Below are 27,384 nucleotides of genomic sequence, written 5' to 3'. Positions count from 1 at the left end.
AAAAGGTCCAGTTTAGAAAAACAAAGACCAAGAACTTAAAGAACGTTGGCAATGAACCAAAATAAAACAGTTTTAAAATACATCGCAAATAAGCCTTTGTAACGATAGGCATATAAGTTGGAAGATTTGGCTAATAGTGACCCATTGTAAAAAGTGGGAAGATTGTGAAATAAAGACAATTTCAAGTAAATTAAAATATGTCACACTTACTACAAGTTGCTGACTCCTTATTCTGAACATAAAAAAGTATATATTAGTTGAAAACCTATTTCTCTCCATTTCTACTAAATAAAAGATGAACAAAAAAATTTAATGGCTTATTAGGATTACCACATTCTTAGCCTCCATGGCTTGACCAGCTGCCTTTTCTTCCCTGGTGAGACTGGTTGGTGGGGTGGTCGCTGCTTGGCAATGCTGCAGCCTCAGGGTTGTGATGTGGCAGTAACATAAGTGCTTCTCATTAGTGCTTTCACAAGATCCAGCAGCAGGTCTAATTATTAATGTCATTTCAGTGTAGTAAAAAGCATTTTTGAGTATTTCAAGATATTGTCCCAACTGTAATGATTTGAAAATGTCTGATTTCTATTGGTAACAAAATTATAAGTACTTCCATGTACTTTTGTGGTTTGTTGACTCCACGCATAATTGACAGGAAATTCAGTTAGAGGATGGTGAAAATAACAGTGTAATTTTCTCCCCATCCAATTCCCAAACCCTCTACATCCTCTCCTTGGACTTCCAAGGGGTTAAGGGAGCCCAGATCAGGACAGATGGCCCTGAAGCTCTCGAAGGCGTAATCCCTGCTCACAGGGCCCGGAGTGGCAGGCTCTAGGCCTGGACTCCCCTTGGGGCATTTGTCCCTCTGACCCATTCCTTAGAGTACACACACCTTGTCTACACCTGTGTACACTCTACACTGGTGGCTGCTGCTTCATGGCAACCTGATCTGTCCACTCCTGCCCCCCGCCCCTTAACGCCCCTTTGAGTTGGGTCCTTGGGCCTGGACTGCTGCCAGAGTCCCCTGAGGTCTCCCTGCTCCTCTCTGGCAGCCTCCCATTGCTTCTCCACATGGTAACCAGAGGGAAGTTAAGTTGTAAAGTTCATCGTCAATTCTTAAATGGCTCTGCATAAAATCCTTTACTGGTGGCCGGGTGCGGTGACTCATGCCTGTAATCCTAGCTCTCTGGCAGGCAGAGGCAGGAGGATCGCTCAAGGTCAGGGGTCCAAAACCAGCCTGAGCAAGAGCGAGACCCCATCTGTACTAAAAATAGGAACAAATTAATTGGCCAACTAAAAATATATAGAAAAAATTAGCCGGGCATGGTGGTGTATGCCTGTAGTCCCAGCTACTCGGGAGGCTGAGGCAGGAGGATTGCTTGAGCCCAGGAGTTTGAGGTTGCTGTGAGCTAGGCTGATGCCACGGCACTCTAACCTGGGCAACAGTGAGACTCTGTCTCAAAAAAAAAAAAAAAAAAAATCCTTCACTGGCTCCTGAGTAGGAACAAGAGCCATTCCCCCAAGGGCTGGCCCAAGCCACCCCCCATCTCCCACTAGGCCCCTCTGTACTGCCCAGGCCACCTTCCCCTTGCTGGTTCATGCCGTGTGCCTGTCCTCGGCACTCACCGTTCACTCTGCCCAGGGTGCTGCCCGCTCTGTCCTTACCGTGTGGACTCTCAGCTCTCACACAGACATCACGTTCACCAGGAGCCATCCCTGCTCTCTGTGGAGCCCCGTTCCATGCCCGCCACTCTGCCCAAGGCTGGTTTGTTAGAACGTGCATTTTTTTTGTCTCTCATATTGGGGATGGTGGGAAGCCGTTTGATGCTACAAAGGGGCTGGGGGTACTGTGAAGACCCACCCTCTGGGAGGACTGGCCAGCCCAGGAGAACTCTGGCTCGAGGCTTGTGCTGACATCAGGAGCTTTGAGGGCCCGCAAGGTGACGCCAATGCGGGCTGGGAACCCAGGCACACAGGCCCGTGGTGGACGGGAGCAGATGCTGCCTGTGTGCGCTCTCCTGGCACCATGAACTCTTGGTTTAGGGTCCCTACTGCCATTGCATTTGTGCTTTTCTTTGATGAGCATCATCTTCCTATCAGATTGTTAAGTTTCAAGGAGGCAAATATGGCGTCGGTGCCCAGTATCCAGCATGTCCCGGCATGCAGCAGGAGTTCAACAGCTGCTATTAATGGAACGTTCGCTCCCTCTTTTCCCCACTAACAGAAAAGCCCTACAGCTCCTGTGTCCCCTCCCCTGCCTCTTGACAGTCTGCACTCCCTCGGGTGGGTTTTGTGGCTGCTGGCCCACTAACTGGCTAAGTCATCCCTTCCGCGTTTTGTGGGAGGGTTGCTGGTGACTCAGACCCAGTGTGACTGAGTAGGTGCTCAACAAACGTGTGCTGAGTTGGATGTCAGCCAAGGCTGGAGGCAGAGGGATGGACAGATGACCTGGTTAGGGGAGGGTGAGCCCTCGATGGAGGGAACAGACAGGCCAGATGCCCAAGAACAGGGTTCGATCCTGGGCCAGTTGGCTCTGGGGAAGGTGCTGGGGTGTCCAGGGAGTTCCACACCCTGATCTGGGCTGGGTGCTCCAGATAGGATCCTGGCACACCCCCTGCAGCCTGCCCCCACCTGCTCCTGGGGTGGAGGCGGCAGGTGGGGCCCACTTATCGCCAACCAGGCCAGCAGGTGGAGCCAGCCTGGCTCTGGAGAGATGGCAATCACACGGGCACTCCTCAGTGGAAAATCACCGCACTGCACGGCCCCTTCCTGGGAATGGGAGCAGAAAGGTCTGGGAGACAGGGGCCAGAGGGCTGCCACCAAGTGTATGGGCCTGTGGAGGCAACTCAGGCTCCCCTCAAATTGGGGAAGACAGGTGGGCCTTCTTTCTGCAGGCCCCACACGTGGGCAGTGCTCAGACTAGGTGAGGGTGGGCTGAGGGTCAGCCTGGAGGCCAAGTGCTCTGGACACTTTTTTATGTGGGACGTGGCTACATAAGAGGTGTGCTGTCTGAGAAGTGTCCAGATCACTTGCTAATTGCTTTGCTTGAATGCAAATACTTGCACGTAAGACACAAGCACACATACTCAGAGTATATCCTGCGTGTGCTTTCACAGCCACGTCCACAAATGAAGACATTCTCTCACGTGACCACAGACGTAACTGGGCCCCAGTGCACACTGGTGCACAGAGACCCACATGCAAAGATAGATGCACGTGCTTCAGACACTGACAGTCTCCATGTGCAGGCGCGGTTCCCTAATCCTGTCCTGGAGAGGTGTGTGTGTGTGGGGGGGGTCACACATATTTCCTTCCAGTCTCTTTCCTACACATTAAAAAACCATATTTGTGTTTGAACTGTCCATAGGATTTTGTATCTCATGCCATGAAACACTCTCTGTATGCATCATTTTAAATCATTGCATAGTCCACTCTCTTATGGGTGGACCATAATTTATTTAACCAATCCCTTATTGTTGGACATGTAAGTTGTATTCCATTTTTCACAACACTGTAAATCTTTATACACCTCTCTGATGATTTCCTTGGGTGGATCTCCCAGAAGTCAGGATACTGGGTCAAAGGGTAAGACTTTTAAAAAGTCCTTTGATTCACATTGCAAAATGTGCTGAGATGATCAATTTATACTCCCACCAGCAGTGCTTGTTTTCTTTTTCCTTTGTTAAGTCTGCATACTCTTATTTTAAAAACTATTTATTAATTTCATGTACAAAATTATTGTCATTTTAAAATTTGCATTTGTGTATCATTTATGATCATAAACATTTTTACTTTTTGTTAGCCATTTATATTTCCATTTTTTTCTATTTAAGTCCTTTTTCCATTTATTTATTTTTGGTTGTAGGATTTTTTTCATACCAATTTGTGAGAACTCTTTGTATATTAAGGACATTAACTCTTCCTTTACTGTCCAGGTTTGTTTAAAATATTGTTTCCACGTTTCTTATTTGATTTTATATTCTGCTTATTATTATCATTATTTTGGACATAGAGAAGACTTACATCGTTAGCATAAGCATTCCTTCACACCTGCTGCATTCACTTTTAAGAAAGCTCTCCTTTATTCTAGTTGTTGAATATCACGTCTGTTTTCTTCCTTTGTGTATGAGTGTGTCTATCATTCTACATTTAGCTTTGTAGTCACCTGGGAAATACTGGAGGGAAGACATTATTCCTGCCCTCAAGGAGCTTGCAGGAAACAAGAGTCCCCGTCTCCCATTGTGTGCTGAAGATAAGATATGCAGATAGGAGTTCAGCCAAAGAGAAAGGAAGCTGCATGGAGCAGCTGGGACTTTAATGGAGTGCCCAGGCTTGCACTGGGCTGTGAGAGGTTTTATTCGTTTACCAGAAACGCACATATGCTTATTACGCGGCAGGCATTGCTTTAAGTGCTTTATCAATACTAACTCATTCAGTCCTCAGAACTTACTGAGTTATTGTCCTACTATTATTATCCCCATTTCACAGATGAGGAAACTGAGGCATAAAGAATACAAATAACTTACTCGAGATGTTAAAAGGAAGGGTCAGGATTTGAACCCAGGAAGTCTGGTTGGATTGAGGGTAAAGCACCCCCTGCTTGTGGTTATGAGACTTGACTCAGCAGCCGGTAAACTTTTCCTGTACGGGGCCAGATAGCAAATATTTTAGACTTTGAAGGCCAAGAGGAAAAGCTGAGAATATTATAGGCACTTATATAACAAGAGAAAAAACATATTTCCACAAATCTTTTAGTGGTGAAGTTTAAAATATAATAATAGAATACATTAAAAAAAATAGGTCTACTAATGTGAAGAGTGGAATTTTGGGGAGGGGAGGGTATAACATTTTGCTTAGTTGGGGTTTAAAGTTAGTGGTCCCTGTCATCGCACTAATTGTAAATGTTTACCTGTACAAACCAGGAGGCTTGTGGGGGCTCAGGGAACGAGGCCTCGGACTGGACGTGGCCTGTGGGTCTCTTTCGGGCTGCCAACCCTGCTTTAGACCTGCTGTTCTTGGGAGGCCGCGTTGAGGTGAGGGGTGAGGAGCGGGGAAGGGGTAGAAAGCTGCTGCCCGGGTCCAGGAGAGAGGGGAGAAGGCCCCACTGCAGGGCCAGGGCAGCGTAGGTGCATGCACTTGCTAGATTTTTCTGAGGCTGGTGACTGCGCATGGGGTGAGGCAGAGGCTCACACACAGCGTAGGGTGGGGGCGTGAAGGGCAGTCGCTGAGCACCGAGTCAGCAGCGCCCTCCGCGCTTGTGTTTCTCTCAGATGGCCTAAGGGGGGCCCATTTGGAAACCTGGGTGAGGGGCCGAGACACTAAGGACTATGGTCCTGCCATAGTGTGGTCGGCCCTGCTTCTGTGGGGCGCCAGGAAGCCCCTGTGGCCAGAGCTCGTCTCCACCTCCGCGCCACCGTGCCGGCCATCCCGTGGCTGGTCGCCCCGTCTTGGGCATCAGACGCCTTTCCCAGAGTGCCAGGACACCCAGACCTTCGGTTCAGGGTGCCCGAAGGGGCCAGGGTGAGACGAGGAGTGCGGGAGGAACACGAAAGGGGACCGAGAGGCGACTGAGAAAAAGGAACCACCGTGGTCACAGTTTCGACCGAGACTGATCACACTCCCAGGCTGTGCTATTGGGAAACGCTTCTTGATTTCTCTCGCTGATACCTCCTAGTGGAACTCGAACCGGCCCCCCTGCTCCGTCCCATGTGGGGGCGGAAGGTGGCCACTTGCTGTGGCCGGGCTCTGTAATTAAGTCTGTAGCAATGGGCGGGGGATTGGACAGATCTTGTCCCAAAGTTGTTCTTGCTGTCAATGGGCTTAAACCCAGGTGGGTGGCTTGCGAAATGCTCCTGGGAAATCCTCCTGGGTGAGCCCAAGGTGCGCCAGTGGCAAATGGGCCTGAGGAATGAACCTAGGGCACCTCTGCGGTGGATGCAGTCACCCCTCCTGTCTTCAGGTCCAGGGGGGCTGAGGAGGGTGAGGGAAGAAGGCTGTGTAGGGCCCAGCCAGGTAGGAGCCTGATCCCTCCACGGGGCCAGTGGTGGGCTGAGGAGTGTCACTCCCCTCACAGGCTGGTCCCTTGACACTGACCTCAGAGTGACCCCATTCTAGCCTCAGACTCTTAACCCCGACCTCAGACAGAGCTTTAAGCCCTGTTTCCAGGCTGACCTTCAAACCCCACTCATCATCCCACAAAATAAGCATGCTTTATCCCAAGGGAGATTGGGCACAGCAGTGTGGGCAGCTCCGTGTGGGTCTGGAGGGACCCAGCTCACAGCCTGAGTCTTGATGCCTGGAGGGTGGACCAGGGAAGGGCAATGGAAGGTCACTGGATGGAGACTCGGGCACGGCCTTCCGCTGCTCTGCTGAAAGACTCTGGGTAACTCTTTCTGCCAAAGCCAGGTTTGAGTACTCAGGGATTTGCTCATCTGCCCAATGGGCATCATGATACTCAAGTACCTGCCCTTCCCATCTTTTGAAGTAGGTGTGAGGGCTCAGTGGAGAGGAGCGGAAGTGATTTGGAAACTGCGTGGCATTATCATCCAAAGTGGTAGTATTAAAATGAGAAGGATTGCGCAGGGGCTGCCTGCTGCCTATCAGCCGGCCTCTGGGCTTCCCAGTGCTGCTGAGTGTGGTCTCCTGGTTGTAGTTTCCTCTTCCCGGGGCTTTTCTGTTCTCTCCATTTGCTTTTTTTCTCTTAATTTTCATTAAGAAGAATTTTGAACATAGTGGAAATTCAAGAGAATAGTTTAATACACCTTCATGTGGCCACTGAGAGAGCACGATTTGCAGCTGGGATGGACGCTGGGTGCAGCTGTGGGGCTTTGGATCCTTGCCCTGGTTGTGCCAAGGGTGCGTGTACCTGGGGCTGGACCTGTCCAGCGTGGCATGGATACTCAGGCAGGGCCCATCATGGGACACGTGCGACCCTCTGATGGAGACTTCTGCTCAAGGACAGCACCACGCCTTTGCTCAGCTGCCCACAGGCCAGCAAGCCTGCACTGCAGCTCGGGCTGCAGCTACCTGGACTTCCCTCCCACCCTCCTCCACGGGTGTCAGACTCACATTTCAATCAATGGCCAGCTCTCCCAGCCTTTCTGGCTCCTTCTCTATTTCCTTTCTCCCTGGCATTTCCCCTAATAAAATAAAACCTTAATCCCATCTCGGTTCCTGCTTCTTAGAGGATCTGAACCAACAGACCCCCATCCCATACATTCATCATCCTCACCAACAATTGGCAATAATTTCCCCCATTTGCTTATCTGTCTTTTCCTCATGCTTTTTCTCCTTCCCCACTGAAGTGATTGAAAGCAAATCCCAGATACTTTGCAATTTTATTCTTAAATATACAGTTGATCCTCATTATTCACGGATTCTGAATTTGCAAATTTGCCTACTTTTTTTAAAACATTTATCTGGAATGCCAAAATCAACACTCGGCAGTGCTTTCCCGGTCACTCACCCACACGCACAGGCCGGTGAAAAGCGTGTCTCCCGATGCGTAGGTCCCCAGCTGAGGGCAGGCAGGGCGATGCGCTGCTTCCGGTCTCAGCCGTCACGCCGCAAACAGGGGTCCTTTCCGGGTCTAGTCAGTGCCACGGTTTTCACACTTTTGTGCTTTTTTATGGGCGGTTTCGCTGTTTAAAATGACCCCCAAGTATAGCGTTTTAGTGCTGTCTGGTTCTCTCCGTTTTAGTGCTTTAGTGCTGTTGTCTAAACAGCACAGGAAGACGTGATGCGCCTGTGGAGGAGATGCGGGTGTGAGGTAAGCTTCATTCTGCATGGATTGTAGCGCTGTTCGCCACGAGCTTGCGGTGAAGGAATCAACAGTATGTACCAAATAAGGGACCTTTAAACAGAAACACACATAAGACAAGGTCATGTATCAATCAGTTGATGAAAATGCCGTGGCAGAGGCTCACAGCAACGCAAGCCCGTATTTCCCCAGGGAGCAAGGGTTTAGTAAGCACTAACTAGGTGTTTTGGTGACTTTACAGAACATAATCACTGTGAACAACAAGCGTCAATTGCACTTCAGTATTATGAACACTTCCTTACAGGATCACAATGCCATTATCACGCCTACCAAAATTAACACTATTAAATTGGAACTAATTGATCAGCACTTATGTGCACATATGGAAATAAAACTCATAGGAAATCAAGCAGTTGGGAGCAGGGAAGAGGGGATGGGTAAATTCGCACTTAACGGGTACAATGCACACTATCTGGGTGATGGACACATAACTGTGTCTCACACATAACTGTGACTCAAACTGTACAAAAGCAATTTATGTTAACAAAACATTTGTACCCCTGTAATATTCTGAAATGAAATTGAAAAAAAAAATTAACACTAAATTCTTGGTATCATTAATACCTAGCCTATTATCAAACTACCCTGTCTCAAAAATGTTTTTTTATGATTGGTTTATTCAAGAAAGGATCCAAACAGGAACTACATTTCATATTAGGTTGTTATGATTCTTAAGTTTCTGAATCTAGAACATTTCTCTCTCCCCTTGTAATTTTTCTTTTTTTCATGTCATTGACTTGCTGCAGAAAACAGGTCAGTTGCCCTGTGGAATGTCCCACATTCTGGATTTGTCTATTTGCCTCCTTCTGGTTTGTTCCTTTGTCCCCTGTATTTTCTGGCAATGGAATTTATCTCTAGAAGGACTCTACTATTGATGGGGTCAGGGCATAAAGGACTGAGACTTGGGATGGAGCCAGGGTTGCATTGAGTGAGGAGGGAGACATTAGGGTTGGGTTGGGTTTGGATTCAGGGCAGAGCTGAATGCATTTGGTAGGATAATCTGAACAAAGACTCAGGAACCAGGTTTTCTAAGTTCAAATCATGGTTCTACTACTTGTTAGCTGTTGATCTTGAACAAGTGATGTAACCTCACTCTGTCTTAGTTTCCTCATGTGTACAATGAGAATAACAAGAACCCTTACCTCATAGGGTGGTTGTGAGGTTTAAACGAGTATGTAAAGCATTTGGGCTGGTGCCTGGCACATAGTAATCGCTGTGTTTGTTATTCTGTTGTGATTGGAGTTAGACTAGGGGTTGAGGCTGGGTTAGCTGCAGTGCAAGGGTAACTCTAGTTCAGGATTCCACCCATTACTGGATGTTCTGCCTCATGGTCTGGGGGTGGATGGGAGTGGGAAGTGCTGGGGTCACCCTTCCCTTGAAGTGACCTTCTCTTGCTTCCTCTCTAGAGCCCAGGTAGGGATTGAATGGGAGCAGGAGCTATGTCTCACTGTCCTTTGGAAGGCTCTCATTCTTCAACCAGTTTTGACTCAGACCCTTCCCCTTCCTTGCCCATGAGCCAACAGGGCCATGGAAGTCCTTTGTCACAACCACCATCCTGAGTGGGGATGTAGAAGGGTGGACGGAAATGGGTCCTGGCCTCTAAATAACTTCTGAGAAGGAAATTTTTCAAAGCAAGTTCACCTGTGTGGACATTTGGATCAGTTGCCTAGAGCTAGAATGGGGAGGGGCTGATACAACCCCAGCCCAAGAATAAGGCAAACCGTATGGTGGCCCCAAGGCATGTGGGTGGATGTGAGTGTAGGATTCACCTATCCGTCCATATGCCAACCATCCCTCCATGCACCCATCCCTCCCTCCATCCATCCTCTTATTCATTCACCCACCAGTCACCACAAGAAACAGCGAGCACCCACTCTGAGTCGGGCACACCATCCCTGCACTGAAGTAGCTCATTATCTAGCGAAGGAGGTACGTATTTAATTACTACACAGCGTGCTAGGACAGGAATGTACAATGTGCGATGAGAGTTCTGGAGAGGGCGGGAACATTCACAGCTGGGCCAGGGGCTGGAAAGGAGGCCTCCCTCTACCTTCCTGACTGACTCTTCTGTCCCATTGGCAACCCCTGTCCTAGGGCTGGGTCCAGTGGCAGGCTAATTTTTCAGTTTCCTGTTTCTAAATCACCAGGTTCAACTTGAGAAGAGACCTGTTCCTTCTGGGAAGGAGTTCTGGAGTTACCAAATAGCTCCACCACACCTGGCCAGGCACCCTGAGGTCATGGACAAGTTCTCTGCGACAGATTCAGTTCCTGATGAGGACTCCTTGGGGAGATGTGGACATAGAGTGTCCGGGCACCTCCATCTGCTGGGTTGACAAGACACATGGACACGGCACTGCTGTCCCCAGCTTGGAGCTATCTCCACTGCCCTTAACTTCCGGTGGTGGACAATGGGCCAGGAGCCTCTCTTATGCTCCCTACTCTGTTGCCCCCAACCTCCACCACACCTCTCGGCCTTTGGTTTAAGTCTCTTCATAATGGCTCTCAGTCTCAGGCATCCTGGCAGGGAATATTTTGCCTGTTTAACTAATTGCAGGCGCAGGAGTCAGAGTGCAGGAAGTGTGACTCCCCTACAGAAGACCAGGCTCTTCAAGGCTGCTGGGTGGTGCAGGACTGCCTTTGCCAATAGCCCGGGGGTCAGATGGCAGGGGCTGTGTCTGCCCCATCAGCCTGGGGCTGCAGCCTCACCCTCTGTCTCTCCCCAGCTCCAGATCAGGAGGGAGCCTGTGGAGTCTCTGGGGCTGGCCTGTTTACCAGGAGAGCCTGGCCAGGGCCCGAGGTGGTTTCAGCATGCTCCCCCCTCCATCTTTCTGACTAATGTTCCCCATCTGCGAGCCCCAGGTGAGAGACGGCAGCGTCTCTGTCTCTGCTGCTGCCCCGGCAGCGAGTGGCTGTGTTTGCGGTGTAACTGCCTGATGGTATCTCTCAGGGCGGTGTGGTGAGCTGTCTCTTGGGAGTGTCTGCCTGCTGCTTGCCTCAGCCCCCACTGGGCTCATTACATTATTTATAGAACCGCAGGACGAGCACCCTGCCCCCAGCACTGCGAGAGACACCTGCCCGCTGATACTGGGGAGGCTGTGTGAGTGCGTGTGGTTCAGGGAAAGGGGGCTTCCCTGCACCCCCTCTTGAGCCAGCCCCTGGGATTCTTCCTCTGACACATCCCTAAGGAGGAGCTCTGGGATCTAATTGCTCCTAGAGTGTCTGAGAAGGGAGGCCCAGTTTCCATCTTCTGGCTCACAAAGAATCCCGGTGACAATCCCTGAATTCCGGTCCCCCATTTCTGACTCCCTCTGCCAGCACCCTCTTCTGCTCCAGTGGGCTCCCGTCTCTTCATTCTGGGAGATTCCTTCTTGCTCCCACCAGCTGACGAGGACCCCCTCCTGGCCCCAGGGCACTCCCATGGTAACAGCAGACTAGGGATGATGCCATCAAACCATGGTGGCTGGACCCCTGCCACCAGCTGTGTGGCACCCCCAGCCCAGCCCACCGCCCCCACTGTGCCTTGCTTTCCTGAACTGTAAGATGGGAAGGACAGGATGAAGAGTCCGCGTTGGATTAAAGGAGATCACATATGCAGAAGTGCTGGGACCCAAAGGAAGAGGGGCCCCACCGTGTGGGATCCCCTGAGTCGATGGGAGAGATGCAGTCTCTGCCTCGGGGCGCTCTCAGTGTGTCTGTCTGCGTCTGCGTGTCTGCGTGTATGTGGTGGTGGAGGGGGCGTGTTGCCCAACCAGGGAAGGAGAGCCCAGATGTGTGCATCCTGGACAACTACTGTAACGTCTTTTTAGCAGGTAAGAGCCATCAACAAATTCATTAAGTGCCTGTTTACACATCTATTGTCAAAGTTAATAATTTGATTTAACTAAGCTGATTACCTTCATTAAAAACCATTAGTTCCCATAAGCAAATGTTCCTGTGTTTGCATTTTCATAATTATGTTGACATTTCACAACTTGCATGTTGAGGGAAGCCTGTGCTTAAACTCCTCCTCATCCATCCCAGCCCACAGGGCTGTCTCTGTGTTGACCTCCTCAGCCCAGGCCCCGCACTGGGTGTCGGGGGACAGTGGGGAGCAAGACAAGCCCGGTGGTCCTTTGCTGCCTCCCATGTTTTGCACCGCCTCTGATGTCCCAGGTGGCCCATGTCCTTGTGCCTAGATGGCACTACAAGCTGCCCGTGGAAAGGGCCACCTGCAGGGAAGGGGAAGGAACCAGGTGCTGGCACTGTGCTCCTCTCTGTAATCCTTCCAGGACTGTATCAGCATTTCCATTTTACAGATGATGAAACCGAGACTGAGAGAAATTAAGTAGCTTACCCAAGTTCACACGGACCCCTGAAGCCTGGACCGAGAGCCCACGGGCAGGCTCTGCTGAGGGCCCACCGTCTGCCCCTACCTCTCCAGCCGATGCCCACTCCCCTGCAACAGAGCCAGGGGCTGGGCCCAGGGAAGTGTGGAGACAGCACACCCTGGAGGGGTTCAAGCAAGCAGAGAGCCCGGGCTTTGCAGTAACAGGCTCAGTTGATGTCTATTGAGCACTGACTGTGTGCCCATGCCCTGTACTAAGCACTTGGCTGCTGACAGGCAGGGAGAGGTGCCTCTCAGGGCCTTAATCTCCCCATTTGTAGAATGGGTGGAAGAATCCTGCCCCATCCACCTCACAAAGGTGCATTGACCATCATTGCACCTGTTGGGGAAATGTGCAGCCCCCCTGTACAACACTGTCCCTTCCTGGGGACCTTGTGGTCCTCTGCATCCACTATTGTTTCCCTGGCCTTTCTTCCTGTTCCTCCCTCTTTTCCTTTGCCTCTGTTTCCTACCCACCCCTCCTGTCTTCCAGCTCCAAGCCCTTCCCTCCTCTGCCTTCGCCCCTGTCCTGGACCCTGAACCCCCACTGCACCTCCACTCCCAGAATGAGACAGGGACACCCACTACACCTGCAGGAGACAGAAGCTTCTAGACTTCCTAGACCAGGCAGGTCAGCAGCTGCTGGTCTTGACCATCCAGAGAAGGCGGGTGAGTCCACCAGAAGACACAAATGTTGCTCAGATACCCAAGAGAGCCTGCAGTACTTTCTTTGGGGTGTGTTCCTAAAATAAATCTCCTGTTCTGTGCTTATTTGGGGACAAAATTGATCTTTTTTTAAAAAGCCCCAAGTTATTGTGATCTAGATGGTGTATGAGGTGAGGTAGAGCTGACAACTGGGGGTAAGAAATGAGTGTGACAATAAAGAAAGGCTCTGCTTTTGCTTGCCTCGTCTGTCCCACCAGCTCTGCTCCGTGGGCACCCATGGGGTGTCACTACGTACGAATGCCTTGCCCGGCTCTGGGAGGGTCAAGAGCCCCAGCCAGCCTCTCCCATCCCCCAGAGCTCACGTCCAGCAGAGCAGAGCCCTGGAGGGCTCCCCGATTGAGGCAGGAATCCAGTTCCCACCACAGGGAGTGGTTAAGGCTTCTCAAAACAGTTGTCCGCTGCTGGGACAGGAAGAATTGCAGTTCAGTGTCAAGGGCAGGCCTGGAGCTCTGTCGCTTTCTAGCAGTGTAAACCCGAACACGTGGTTCTTTAGGGCTTGGTTTTCTCATGTTCAAAACAGGGGTAATTTTCATATTTAATGCTAATCTCATAGTGCTAGTATGAGGCTTAAATGACTAAGTCCCAATGGATTCAGTGCACTTTAAAAAAAGGACATTTCTAGAAAGTGGTCCATTTCTCAAAAACATTTTAAAGTGAAGCATGAACAGCCTCATAAGCAATTGCCCGGGAATCTTACTGCCTTTTGGTATCCCAGAATGGAAACGTTGCGTTCCACTCCATTGCTGCTGCTCACGGCTGTGTGTCCTTGGGCAAGACATCTGCCTCTCTGAACCTTATTGTCTGTTTCTGTAAGATGAACAGAACATATAGATGTACTAGATGTCTTTAAAGTTCCTGCAGGTTTGACCTTATTTCCTCAAGAATCCATTGTCACTGTTTATTTCCCACTGGCGGTGAGGACAGTTAAGCTGTGGCAGAGTCCGGGGAGGGAGCCTCCTTCTCCAAGCAGCCTTGGAGGCACAGAAAAATAAATAAATAAACACATAAGCAAACAAATAAATAAATACCCAGGTGGGAGAACTCCAGTCTTGAGTCAACTTCTAGAAGGAAATAGGGTCTGTGCCTGCCCTGGAGCCTCAAACCCAAATGTCTGGGGGCTCCTGCTGCTTGGGCGTGGTAGGGTTGAGTCACTCAGCAGGGGAAAAAAATTGGGAAAACATTCCCCTTGTCCTCCTCCCTTCCACACCTCCTGGAGCTCATGAGCAGGGAGGCTGAGCAGGATCAAAGCCACCCAGCAAGGAGGCTGGCGTGTTTGATCACGGGGGCGAGCTGGAGGCTGCTGCGGTGGGACGGGCAATCCGAGCGCCTGCACACCCATGCACACACGCTCCCTCCCCAGCATCTTGCAGTGGCTTTCGTGAGCCCCTCGCAAAGCTACAGCCCTTTAAATAGGGTCACATCCTTCCACGTTGGGGAAAAACACATTAATAATTTGCCCTGGGCACCCAGTAATGATTGTGAGTAACTGTGAGCCAGGGTACACCAGAGCGCTGCAACTTGAAAGGGAACATTTCCCAAAGGGAGGTGATAGGTCTTGATAATTGTTATAATAACAGCTCAGCGGGCCTGGGTTGGCTCCTTTCATCCCGTGAAGTCATAAAGGGCTTTCTCCACCGGAGAAAGGACAGGGCCTCCACCCACCATGAGCACCCTCTTGCCTGTATTCACCCAGCTGGGGATCTGCCCAGCTGTGATTTCTGAGCTGGGGAAACTTCAAGAGTGTTAAAACAAGGTGAGCTAATTATGCCTGTGTGCGCCATCCTCCCGGGATGGGAGTGGAATTTCCACTTGTCAAGTAGGTTGTGGGATCCTCTGCCAGGAAGCCTGTCCCAATGCCTTGGCCCGGTTTCCCCTGCCGTCCTGAACACAAACTTGCATTCTGCAGCGTAGTTCATGCTGTATTTGCCGCGTGAGTGGCCACCAAATGCATGGGTGATTTATTTCACTCTTCTCTTCGCGTGCGCTTACACTTGAGAAGTTGACAGTTGTGTCTCGGGGGTTGAAGCATTAACACAACTCTGATTTATCTCACAAGGCCAGTAGCCAAAGGGTAGGCTGGCAATTGGAGTGCCAGCAACGGGCCCTGCAGATGCTGTCCAGATCACTCACAGGTTGAAGACTCCTTGTTCCTTACCTATTTGCTTTCTTTTAGGTTGGTCTAAGATGGTGCAATCACAAGAACACGGGCTGTGGTGCCAACCTGAGGCCACAGCACTGTGGTATTCCCCTTGCCTGGCTCATTCTCCTGCAGAGGAGGTGGCCACATTCCAGGTCACCAGGCTTGTAGGACAACAGTGTTCATCTGCACTTTGCCGCAGCCGCTGCCCCTGTTCGAAGCTGCCTGGCCTACATCTAGCATCCTCCCAGCCCTCAGGTCTGGCTGGGTTCCCCTCCTCCTTCTGCCACAAGGGCACCTCGGGGGTCTGCAGTCCCAGGATCACTGCCCTGGCTGAGCAGCCGTGCTCTTCCATGTGAACCTAGTGGCTTTCCTGCAAATCTTGGTGGTCAATGCTCAACACTTTGTCAAACGCTGGGCTCACATTTAGAACTTGGAAACCTGGCCCCTTTATTTTGTTCCATACCAAACTTCATCACATACATAGATGCCTTGTAGCACCTCAAATGTCCATGAAATTGCTATAGACTTTGATTTTTTTCATGTTAAGTTCTGTTCCATCTGACTGCACAGACCTGGGCATATAAAGGGTTCCTGGGAAATTTGGCTGAGACCAAAGTGGAGGATTTCCAAAGATGGTCAAGTCTGTAGAGAGCTTAGGAACATGGGTTCAAATTTCAACCCTACCACTTGCTATTGTGACTTTGGGGAAAATTATTTGCCTTTGCTTTTTAGTTTCTTCAGTTATAGAATGGGGAGAATAGTATTTCATAGGATTGTATAAAGATTAAATGAGTTGATACATGAAGAACATTTTGCACAGTGCCCAGAAAAATAGAATGTCAGATGCTGTTGTAGTAATTGTTATTTCTATTATTGTGAAAGTAGCACAGGGTGACACTCTGACCTTCCCAAGTCTTATTTCCTGGAACCAAAGAGTCTACAATTCACAGGTGAGGAGTGGGTTACAACAGCTAGCACACAAGGATGTTGTGAAAAGTCTTCAGGGCAAAGGATTCTCTTATAAGAACTTCAAACTTTCCCTCTCAAGAAGTCCCCCCTTAGGTCAGACCTCTAGCCTGCATGCTGCAGCCAAATCAGACCTCTAGGCCTCTCTTGTGCTCAGTGCAGAGGAGAAGGATGGTCTGGTTTCCCAGGCTATGAGCTATCCCAGTGACCAGAGCACAAAAGATGGGGAGATGCGAGGGCAGTCCCTGGGCATGCCAGCCTTCCAGCCCAATACCTGAGGTCCTCCTGGTTCTTTGGACCCAGACCTTAGAACAAGAGTAGCCACTCCAAACCCAAATGGAGTGATCATAAATGCTTTGCAAGCAAATCCTCACTGTATCACTACCCCAACCCCACCTCAAGGCAGCCTCTGACCGCAAGTGCCACACAGCTGTTCCTCTAACATGGCTTTTATCTGTCACTTATGGCTGAAGGAGTTATGTTCCCCCACTGCCAATTCATGGCCCATGAAGGTGCCACTGCAGAGGGTGTCTTTTTTGCTCTATGTCAACTTCTATCCACCCTTCAAGGCTCAGATCAGATGACACTTTCACTAAGAAGGCTTCTCTGACCCTTTCAGTCTACATGGCTCTCTGAAGTCCTCTGGCTCTCCGAGTGAACATGAAGTAGGTAGAAGGTTGGTTAGGGCCCATCCTAGCCTCTCACTGTGTTCTCCTGTGATGGCTGAAATCTGGCCAGGGTGAGGTGACAGAGTGTGTTGAAGTCTCTTCGTGGGCCACAAAACAGATCTGCTTTGCTGCCCTGTCGAGCTCAGCCACGATTGCTTCTGGAGGACTGGGAAAAATATTTGGACCTTGCTTTGAACTTGCCACAGGATGCTCACAGGATTTGAAGTTTAGACTGGGACAGAAGAGGACAGAGACAGCGACTGGGACAGATTTGGTGTTGAATCTTGAGGTCAAGTGCCAAGAGAAAGCTATCTGGGAAACGCAGAGGTCTCAGTAAAGACTGGCAGCTACGCGTTGCACCTGCCTGCCTGGTTCTCTTTGCATCTCTCTTTGCTCTTGCTTTTGTCTCTTGGTCTCTGGGCTGCTGTTTCTCTGTTTTCTGCTTAAGGCAGGCTCCCAAAAGCACCTTGATGAATAATTGTCCTATAGTAACCAGGTGAGTATGTAGACACGGCTTTGCACAAAGAGTGTTCTGCCACCCTGTCCCCCCACACCCCTATTATATAGATGTATCAGCTCATGGTCAGGGCAAAAGACTGATCTGCTGACTCTAGGTATCCGTTTTCCAGGTCATCACTGGCAAATTCCTGCCAGTGTCAGCCACAAACTGATCTTGAAATGCCACCCTGCCGCCATGCCTTCACATTCTGGATTATGCTTGTTACAGAGGTTATTTTCTGTCTGGGATTATCTATCTCACAAATAAAAAAGAGAGAATAACTCCCTCCTAGAAGAGGGAAACTGGGAGTGGGGGTGGGGTCCAAGACAGGAAATGGCTGTGTCCCTCTTCAAGGGTGGCAGGGCTCCCTGCCAGGGGTGTCCTCTGACTTCTAGGTGGCCAACGGAAAGAAGCAACCACGTTAGGTCACCGTGCAGGGTGGTGGGACAGAGGGCAGGGCCTCAGCGTGGGTAAACCCAAGGTCGAAGTTCAGGAGAGGTGAGTTCGGGTCCAGACAGCCACAGTCTATGGAGGACTCCCATCCGATCCAGGCACACCTCGCATTTGCTTCCTGGCTGGACACACCTTGCCTCTCTCTCTCTCTCTCTCTCTCTCTCTCTCTCTCTCTCTCTCTCTCTCTCTCTCTCTCTCTCTTTTCTCTCTCTCTCTTTCTTGGGATCACCCTTCTGCCGGAGGAGCTTTCATACACAATGGTTGGCAGACTTTGGCATTTATTTTCATCACTGTTTTTAAGGTGAATGGCATTTGTCACATTCTTTCCTGGTTGGCTTTGATGTGGGGTGATTTCCCATTCCCTAATGACAGATGAGGCGCTGGCCAGCTAACACCCAGCACCTCTGGGCAGCTGAGCCACCCCGCCAGGTCTGGTTCCCACAGCTTCTGCTTGTTTAGCCTATCTGTTTCAGGGACCTTAATTAAGATCCTCTTTAATGATGGAGAGGAACTTCTCCGGTGATTACCTCCTCACTTTTACAGCTCTCTCAGGCTCTTTCTCCCTCCCTCCTCCTCCTCGACTCCCACAGTCTCCAGCCCTCGCCCTGATCGGGCACAGGACACGGCTTCTTGGGAGGGCCTTGGGGGTCCAGGTGGAGAACGTCTTCCCAGACAACCCAGCGACGCCCAAGTGCACCGCAGCAATCACATACAAGAGCATTTTAAAGCCTGTGCCCTAAACAAGTTGTAAAACTAGAGAGTGGCACAGTGCCCGGCAAACAAAGAAACTCAGTAAGTGTTTATCTGATGGGTGAAATGAATAAAAAGATTAGTGTACAGGTAAGTATGGAACACAAAATATTGACGTTTGGGGCAGGACGCTTCTGATTCCCGGACTGGGAGCAGTCTTAGATCCCCAGCCTCTGGTCATGAGCTAAGCACGTGTATCCATCAATGCAGAGACGTGGGATATGGCCATGAGGGGTGTGTCTCGGCCAAGGCCGATGTAGAGGAGAAAGCCTCAGCCCAGACCCTGCAATCCCTGCTTCTGCTGTAGCTCTGCCCTGACCTCACCTCTCTGGCCTCAGTTTTCTAGTCTGCAAAATGGGAATATTAATCCCAGTGACACAGGTAAGTCGTGGAGTGGCGATGAGACCCTGTGTGTAAAAATTTCTGGTGAGAACCATTTGAGGCGGAATCATGTTAAAGGTGAGCCTTGGCTTTTCCAGCTAGAGGAAGAAGGTGCTGGATGTTCTAGGACTCCAGGGCCTCATGGTCCTAGTGGGCCTCCAGCCACCCTCAGTCTTCTCCCTGGCTGGGGCATCCTGCTCCTCCTCCTTGGCAGAGCCTTGCCTCCTCCTGCCTCCTTCAAGGGATCCTTTCTGCCTCTACCTCCAGCTGCAATCCAACACTCACCCTGTCAGTTCTGCCCTTCCGTGGTCTCCCACCTCGCGTGGCCACAGCTGACCTGTCCAAGAAGAGTGCTGCTTTCTTGAAGGAAGTCCTGGAATCCTAGAATGAACATCAAAGCTAGAAAGACAGAGCAGCTCCTTCAGGTCAACCCTTTCGTGGGCAAGGCTGAGAAGAGGCTTTCGAAGGGTAAAGGCCCAAGACCACCCCATGGTCAGCTGCCAAACTGGGGCTGGAAGGAAGGGCTGCTGGTGCCCCATTGCATGCTCTTTCCAGAAGACATCATCCAGGGCGGCTTAGACGTACAGGAGGTGGTGGGGGGGAGGTGTGTGTGGCCAAGTGAGAATCTGACCCCCAGCTCTCACCTAGAGGTATTGGTGCTGGCTCCAGTCATGGAGTGGGCATTCTACCAAGGATCCCTCCCTCTCTCTGAGCCTCAGTTTCCCAACCTGTAAAGTAAAGGGTTGTAATGGGGAAACTCTTGGGTTCCCTCTGGCTGGGTCATTCCCTGGTACCATGAAGCAGGAGATATGGAAGTAGTGGGGTTCCAGAGCCCCTCTACCCCCTTGCCTGTGCCTCCCGCCCTCCCTCACACACACACACACCTGCGCACTGTGCGCTCTGGTTGCCCTCAGTTGGCGAGGCTGACTCGTCCTGGGTGGCTGGTGTGGGGAATAGGCATGGGTGTGGTGAGTTGAGGCTGGGAGCCTGGAGTTTTGAGTTCTGCTCCCTGCCTGGACACTCACTGTGGTCTGACTGTGGGAAAACCATGGGACAGTTCTGAGCCTGTTTCTTTATTTGTAAAATTGAGCTAATAATTAGCCTCCAACCACCCACCTTCTTGTGGTTGTGGGGCAGATCTAAGGTGATCTCCTGCCCTGCTAGCATGAGGGGTTATTATGACTAACCCCAAGAGCGAGTGCGAGGGTGAGGACATGGAGAGAGGGCAGCCAGATCAAAGCTCGGAGGACCAAGGGGGCTGGGGGTTGGAACCCACACAGGTAGGACTGAGGTCTCTACGGGGCCGATTCTGCTGCAGGGCCCGATGTGGGAAAAGAAGTAGGTGTGAGGAGTGCAGGGAGTCGGGAGGTGGTGAACTGGTTCCTAGAGCAAGGAAGCTGCGAGGTGGTCAGGAGGGAGGCAGAAGACTTATTGGGGATTTCCATGCACTGGACTTTGGTTGTTGAATGTGCTCAGCATTTATGGATTTGACAGGATGTTTTCATCTGTATCAAGAAGAATTTAGGGAAGATGCTCAGAAAGGCTGCCAACCCATTTCTTTGACTTGCTCATGGAGCTGAGATCCTAATTGCATGAGTCGGGGCTCAGAGGGTGTGGAGGGACTGCCAGGCCCAGAGCCAGCCTTGCTGTTCCAGTCTTTTGGGTGCTCTTTGCCTCGTGCCATGTTTTCTATTTGCCTAGCACCTTCCTTCCCAGGATCTCAGAGGAGGGGCACTTTGTTATCTAGGAGACTTTCAACACCCTGGGGAGGAAGGGAGGCAGCTGGGATCCTTATCAAGGGTGGAGAACAGGGCTAGGGAGCGGCCTCGCTGGAGGGGCCATACCGGCTCTGCTCTGTGTCCCACAGGCTGCAGTCTGGATTTTCTGGGGAAGCGTGATTTCAGTATTCAGTCCCAGGACACAGCTGGCCCTGCTATCTGGTTATTGCCAGAAAGAAAGACTTCAGATCAAGTTCTCTACCAGCAAAGCCACTATTTTTGGTAGTTGTCCTTCGGCTTTTAACGACAGTTAACTATCATCCCACACAGGTCTACTCTCAGTTAACTTGGCGTGCGTTTCACAAATGGTTTATCTTGGAAGCTACAGCAGGAAGGAGACTTTCCCGACACTTAGAAAAAATTAGGTAGGTGTTTGGCTCGATCAGCTTTAGAATGTTCTCAGGCTAAAGTCACTTGCAGTACATTCCATGGGATCCATCGTTATTTTCTGGGAAGAACCATGGTTCTGTTTGTTCATCTTGGGAGACAGGACAAGTCCTTGTTAGGACTCCTTGCTTTTCACGAGAATGTTAGGTAGATAGTGAGGGATTCTGGGTCTACTAGGGACAAAAGTGGGTGCTGTTGCTTTGGTGCAATTCTTCCCACCTAGGAAGAAGGCCCCCATCTTGGTCCTGCTCCACCCTAATCTCCCAAGTGACTGCCATACCTGAGGAGGAGGGGATACCCTACGAACCTGTTAATCAACTTAGCACGCCAGCTGCAAAAGAATGCAGAGGACTCTCTAGCCCACGAGCCAAGCAGCATAGGTACTATGGTGTCTGGAAATTGACCTAGAACAAGCCGCATGCATAGTGATGCAACTCCCAACTGTCCAATCAAAGTGTTCCATGGTGATGTCTGAGCCACTAGGGAGGTCCCAATACAGGCACTATAAAACAAGATGCAGACCATAACCAAGTCCCTTTTTGTGCCCTTCCTTTTGCTCTCCCTTTGCTGTGACAATGGGTCCAGTCGTCATCTGTGGCATATGTACCATCTCTGTAAACCTATATGTCACTCTTGCTCTATAATCCTATCTTCAAGCTCTCCTCAATAAACCTCATTTTTATGCTTACCTTACTTTGGTAGGTCTGGTCATTCTTTGGCCATGAGTGAGCCAAGAACCGACATTTCAGACTCAAAACTGACAAGATGTCCAACCTTTCTGCAGTTTGATACCTGGCTGCTTGTTGGATCTCACGCAAAGCTTTCTCACCTAGAATGGCTTCAGTCAATGTGCCAGTCATGAGAAGCCACAGTCTCCCAACATCTGCCTGAAGCCTGGCCTAGAGAAGCTCTCCGCAGAAAGCACCACTGGGGGGATCTGTAGACTACACCCTCTACCATTTGCTCGGGCATGCATGTAGCTGACTGAACCCCACACTGCTAGCCCCCCAGATAACTGCATTCCACATTAGTCAGAGTTCCATAAGCCTGGCTGAGAACTGTAAGAAACAAAGCTCATGACTGTGTCCGCTGCAAAGATGCCTCTGAGCACATCGACCGTTGTCTTAGCCCCTGTCGTCTCTGGGAGGGATTAAGGAGCCATTTCTTTCTGTTCTCGGGGACATCAGGAATGCTTGTGTTTCTCCTGGGCAAGTGGTTTGCTTTAATCTTGAGGATCCTGGGAATGGGGCAGCTGATCATGTTTCATCTTGGCACTGGCTGTTAGAAATTTTAAAACCAAATTTGTGGCCCACCCCTCGCAAATGGATCAAAGTTTACGGTATGTTTATTTTGTATTAGTCCCATCCTTGGCTCCCTTTTATGGCTTTACCCTTGCTTTTACATTTTTTTTCTTTCTCACCTGCTTCTAATTTATGTCGTCTTGCTGAATCGTATGCATCTTTGTAAGCTGCCTTAAATCCTTTTGTGAAACAAAGAGGTATGTATACAAACAGACAAACAAATGAATATTCTGTCTTATTACTGGACAACATATCTTAATTTTTGGCTTGGAAAATAGGGTCCCCATAGCTCCTGCTGTCTCCCTGAGCTGCTGTTCTTCTACAAAACCAGCCAAACATAAACTGTGAGCAAAGCCAAGCACCTACTCTCTGAGGGACGGGAAGGCGAAAAGCAAACCAACGACTACACAGTAAGTCAGGTGGTGCTCGGGGCTGGGAGGAACGAAGCAGAGTCAGGAGGAACAGCCACAGACAGCTTGCCGAGAGGGGATATTTGATCAGAGCCCAAGGAAGAGAGGGAGTAAGTCAGGAGACAATGAGGGGAGAGCATTCCAGACCTGGCTCCCGGGCGAGCTGAGAATATAGGGGGACAGCAAGGGGGCAGTGAGGCTGGAGCTGAACGAGTGATGGGGAGAGTGGTGGGTGACAGGGAGCAGGGACTGGACCTAGTAGGGCCTTGAAGGCCACAGAAAAGACTTGACGTTTTTCTGTGATGAGAAACCTTTGATGGGTTTGGCCAGAGACGTGACGTGATCTGAATTAAGTTTCAGCACAAGCACGGTGACTATTAGCAGGCAAGGGTGACGCCGGGGAGGAGTTAGGAGGATGCTGCAGTGGTCCAGACAAGAGCCAGGGAGAGCTTGAACTATAATAGTGGCAGTAGAGTAGGTAAGAAGTGGTCAGCATCTGGATCTTTCTCCATACTGTATCACCTAAGTAGAAGTCTGTTTTGTCTACACTTGTTGCCTGCATGTCCCTGTCCTTTTCACACACTCACCTCTGTCACTCCCATGCCCCACCTCTCCAGCAGCTCCTCCTACCTGGAATCAGGCTCCATGTAGCCTTCCTGGGCCTCTCTTGCACTGCCTATACCTTTGAGCTTGGTGCTTCAGGGTTTGTCTTTGTCCTTCTCACTCTCAGAAACTGCTACATAATTTGCAAGGCCCAGTGCAAAAGGAAAATGTGGGCCCCTAATACAAAAATTATGAAGAAATGGAAGCAGAGCATTAAACCAAGCATGGGCCATTCTGAGCACGGGCTCTGTGTGGTCACACACCCATGAAGCCGTTTCTTGTCAATCTGTGTGCTCCCGGGACAATGTCATCCATGTTGGCATTGACTACCACACACGTTGATGACTCCCAGATGCATCTTCTTTCTTGAGCCCCAGACCCAACTGGTGGCCCAACCTACTGACGTCAACACTTTGTCATTTTTGCTACTGAGAGCAACACTTTGTCATTTTTGCAGGCAACTTGAAAGCAATATGTTCAAGACTGAACTCATTTTCTTCCCCCAAACCTGCTTCGCCTCCTGTTTTCTCTATCTTGAAAAATAGCGACATAATCCTGTGAGTTGCCCAAACCAGAAACCTCTGAGTCATCCCTGACTCTTCCTTCTGCCTTACCCCTATATCCAGCAGGTTCTCAGGTTTAAGTGACTCTAATTCCCTATTATCTCTGGGATCCATCTCCTCCTTTCAGCCTCCCAGCCATTGCCCAAGTTCTGGGGCTCAGCAGCTCCTGCTTCCTCCGGTGCAGTGGTCTTTTTCTCCCACCTCTGCTTTCCCAGCACCCATGAACCTTCCCCGACCTTGTTGGCACAATGATGTTTCTAAAGCACAAAACCCAGTTACCACATTTCCATCTCTACAACTCCCAGAGTCTACAGAACAAAGTTCAGACTCTTCCACACTGCATGCTGGCTCTTCACAATCGGGCCCTGCCCGCCAGGGCCTCCCCACCCTGACCCAGGCCACACCCCATTCTGCCTGCACATAACGCCCAGGGTGCAGATGTCCCTGTCTCCCCCGACAGGCCACATGCTTTCACACTGCTCCCCTCTGCACATCCTGATCTCCTGCGCCCAGTGCCCACTGTCCAGCTCCCTCTGACTGCTGCTGTCCTTCCGGACCTTCCCGTGCAATTCCAGGATGTCCAGATTCAAGGTAGGCTGGGTCTCTTCTGCCTCCCAAAGATCCACTAAAATGACCAAAAAGAACAAAGTTCTTTTTGCAAAAGTCCACAGCAGCACTGACAAACAGGGGAGGCTGTGTGCAAAGAGAAGGCATTGGTGGAAATTCCTGAGGAAACGAGGCAGCAGAGTCAGACTGCAAGAAGAGCTGTCACACAGATGAACATGCAATAAGGTGAAAAAGGTAACCTTGAAAGTGAGGATGGGAGCCTTCCCTACCAAATCTCAAAGGACTCAACACTTGGAGCGACAGGGACAACTAGGGAGGGTGTAAGGTAGGACGGTCCCAGTTGGTAAATTGAAAAAACATGAATAGGAAAGTGGGTTACACATCCCCACAGTGAGAGTGACAGGTTCATTTTGTGTGTTCCTTTCCAAGTCTCTGGGTGGACTGAAGAATGAAGTGGGGTGGGGCAGCTAACTCTGAGCAGTGCCACAGATGGGGAGAATGGAAAGGAATCCCAAGGGTGGTGGAATCCCTTAAGGCCTCAGCACCCACGACAACAACTCTTTCCTTCTTGCTGTTGACATTGTCCTGTTGACATCAATGACTTTGCCCCAGACACACACGGCCCTAAGATCTCTGAGTAAGAGACCAGGAAGCCATCATCAGGAAACAACCAGATGGTCTTTCAGAGACCCTCGTCCCAGCTGTTGGCCAAAGTGCTTTCCAGCCTTTCCCCCACTCCTGGATACTGCTAGGAGCAGACTGCTCCACAGTGGAGTATATGACCACCAGGCCTACAGCTATTAGCCTTTTAAGGGGAACTGTGTTCTCAGTCCACCCACCCTAAAAGGAAGTCCCCCATCAGTGTGCTCCACCTCAGTCTCCACCCCAGGTGAGCCCATCCATGGAGCCTGATGGCCATCACTCACCTACCTTTCTAGGGGAAAATGATGATAGCCTAGAAATGTACACCTGCCCAACTGATGTTCATATGTGAGAGACAAAGGCGAACATTTCTAGAACATAGAAATCAACGATACCTGTATACCTTTTCTGAACTGTGTGGTAGGGGTGGATGGTGAAGGGGTTGTAGAGACACAAACCAAAAAATTAATCAGAAAAAAATAAATTCAGATAAAGGAAAGAAACAGTTTAATCCAAATAAATGTTAGCTATGGGATTTTGAAATTTAATGCAAATATTATAGAAGGATTACAACAAAGAAGAAAAACATAATTGTAAAAATCTGGGAGGTAGGGAAACATGGGAGAAGACAATCTAAAAAGCAAATTAAAATATTCTTCTTGCTTTTTGCGATATTTATTGATGTACATACTTTGTTCAGATTTATTTGCTAAAATTTAGGGATAATCAATAGGAGGATAGAAATAGAATGTAGGATTTTGAGACTACTTGAGAATAAAAGGAACAAAAAAATTTATCCAGTAAAACTTAGGAAAGATAAAATACCAAGGATGAAATCAAACATAAAAATGACAACAATAAATATAAACAAGTAAAATTCTCTATTTGAAGAAAAAGAATCTCAGACTGGCAGTAAAAGCCAAATCCACTATTGCGCTATCTATAAGAGAAACACTGAAACCAAACTGATGCAAAAGGTGGAAAATAATAAGAACAAAGATACATTAAGAAATGTGTGTGAATGAGACAGATAGGGGCTGGAGAATTAGGGGAAAATGTTAAGCAGGGATAGCAATACTGATATCAGAATAAGTAAAATTCAAAGCAAAAAAAGATGGGAAAAACTAATATTTGTATTTATAAAGTTGTAACCAGCTAAAATATGCAATATTTATGAAACTTTTTTGTATTGAAAAGTATGTATAGAAAGACATAAATTTCTAAGAATGCAGGAATGAAACCACAGTAATAGTGGGAGGATTTTAGCATACCACTCTCAGAATAGGACAGGCACTCAAAAGGATTTAGAAAACACAATTATTAAGTTTTATTTAATGTATACAGTAGAACTTCATACCTAATATATTGAAAAAAATTCAAATACTTGGGAATTATTACAAAAATTGACCATGTACAAGTATATAAATAAATTCTCAATAAATTTCCAACGCCTATCACAGTGCAATAAAACTGGGAATAATAAGGAGTTATCTAAAAATAAAACCATTGAGAATAATTTTTAAAAATTATTTTCTACTTAAAAATTAATAATAAAGAAAATAGGATATATCAGGGCTTATGGGGTGAAGTCAAAGCTATACTAAGAGTGGAATTCATTGCTTTAATTATTTTATTATAAATAAAAGTTTGAAAAGAATAGGCAGAGAGTTTTATTCCAGAAACTAGAAAAGAAACAACAAAACATCCAAAGAAAGTAGAAGGAAGAAACTGAAGTGGAAGGAAGGAAGGAAGGAAGGAAGGAAGGAAGGAAGGAAGGAAGGAAGGAAAGGAAGGAAATTAATACAGAAAATGTTCTATTGGTTTACCCTGTCAGTATTTATTGTGTGCCTAACAAATGTCCAAGTACTGCCCAAAGCCACTGAAGATGCTGAGATGGACAAAATAGGTATGATTCCTATACTTGCGGTGTTTCTTTGAAAAGATTTTTTAAAACAGACAAACTTCTGTCACGACTAGCAAAAAGAAGAGTAAAAAATATAAATACATAATTTTATTAATAAGAAAATAGGTATAACTACTTACATTAAAAGTTTAGTATCATGTATAGATTTGCCAGTAAATTTGAAATTTGAGATGAAATGAGTACTTTTCATGACTAATGTAAATAGCAAAAGGGGCTCCAGAGAAGACCTAAAAGATCAGTAAACCACAGAAGAAAGTGCAAAGATAATAAAATATTTAACACCCAAAAGACCTCAGGTCAGATGGTTTTATAAGTAAGTTCTATCGTATCTCCAAAAGGCAAATATTTCTTATCTATATTTGAAGATAAAGTCATTTCTGAACATTTATGAGACTCATTTAAGCCCTGATACCAAAATCTGACAAAGATAGTACCAAAATATACACC

Source organism: Microcebus murinus, chromosome 3 (genome assembly GCF_040939455.1).
Source record: "Microcebus murinus isolate Inina chromosome 3, M.murinus_Inina_mat1.0, whole genome shotgun sequence".
NCBI classification, from domain to species: Eukaryota; Metazoa; Chordata; class Mammalia; order Primates; family Cheirogaleidae; genus Microcebus; species Microcebus murinus.
This window is presented reverse-complemented; position numbering follows the sequence as displayed.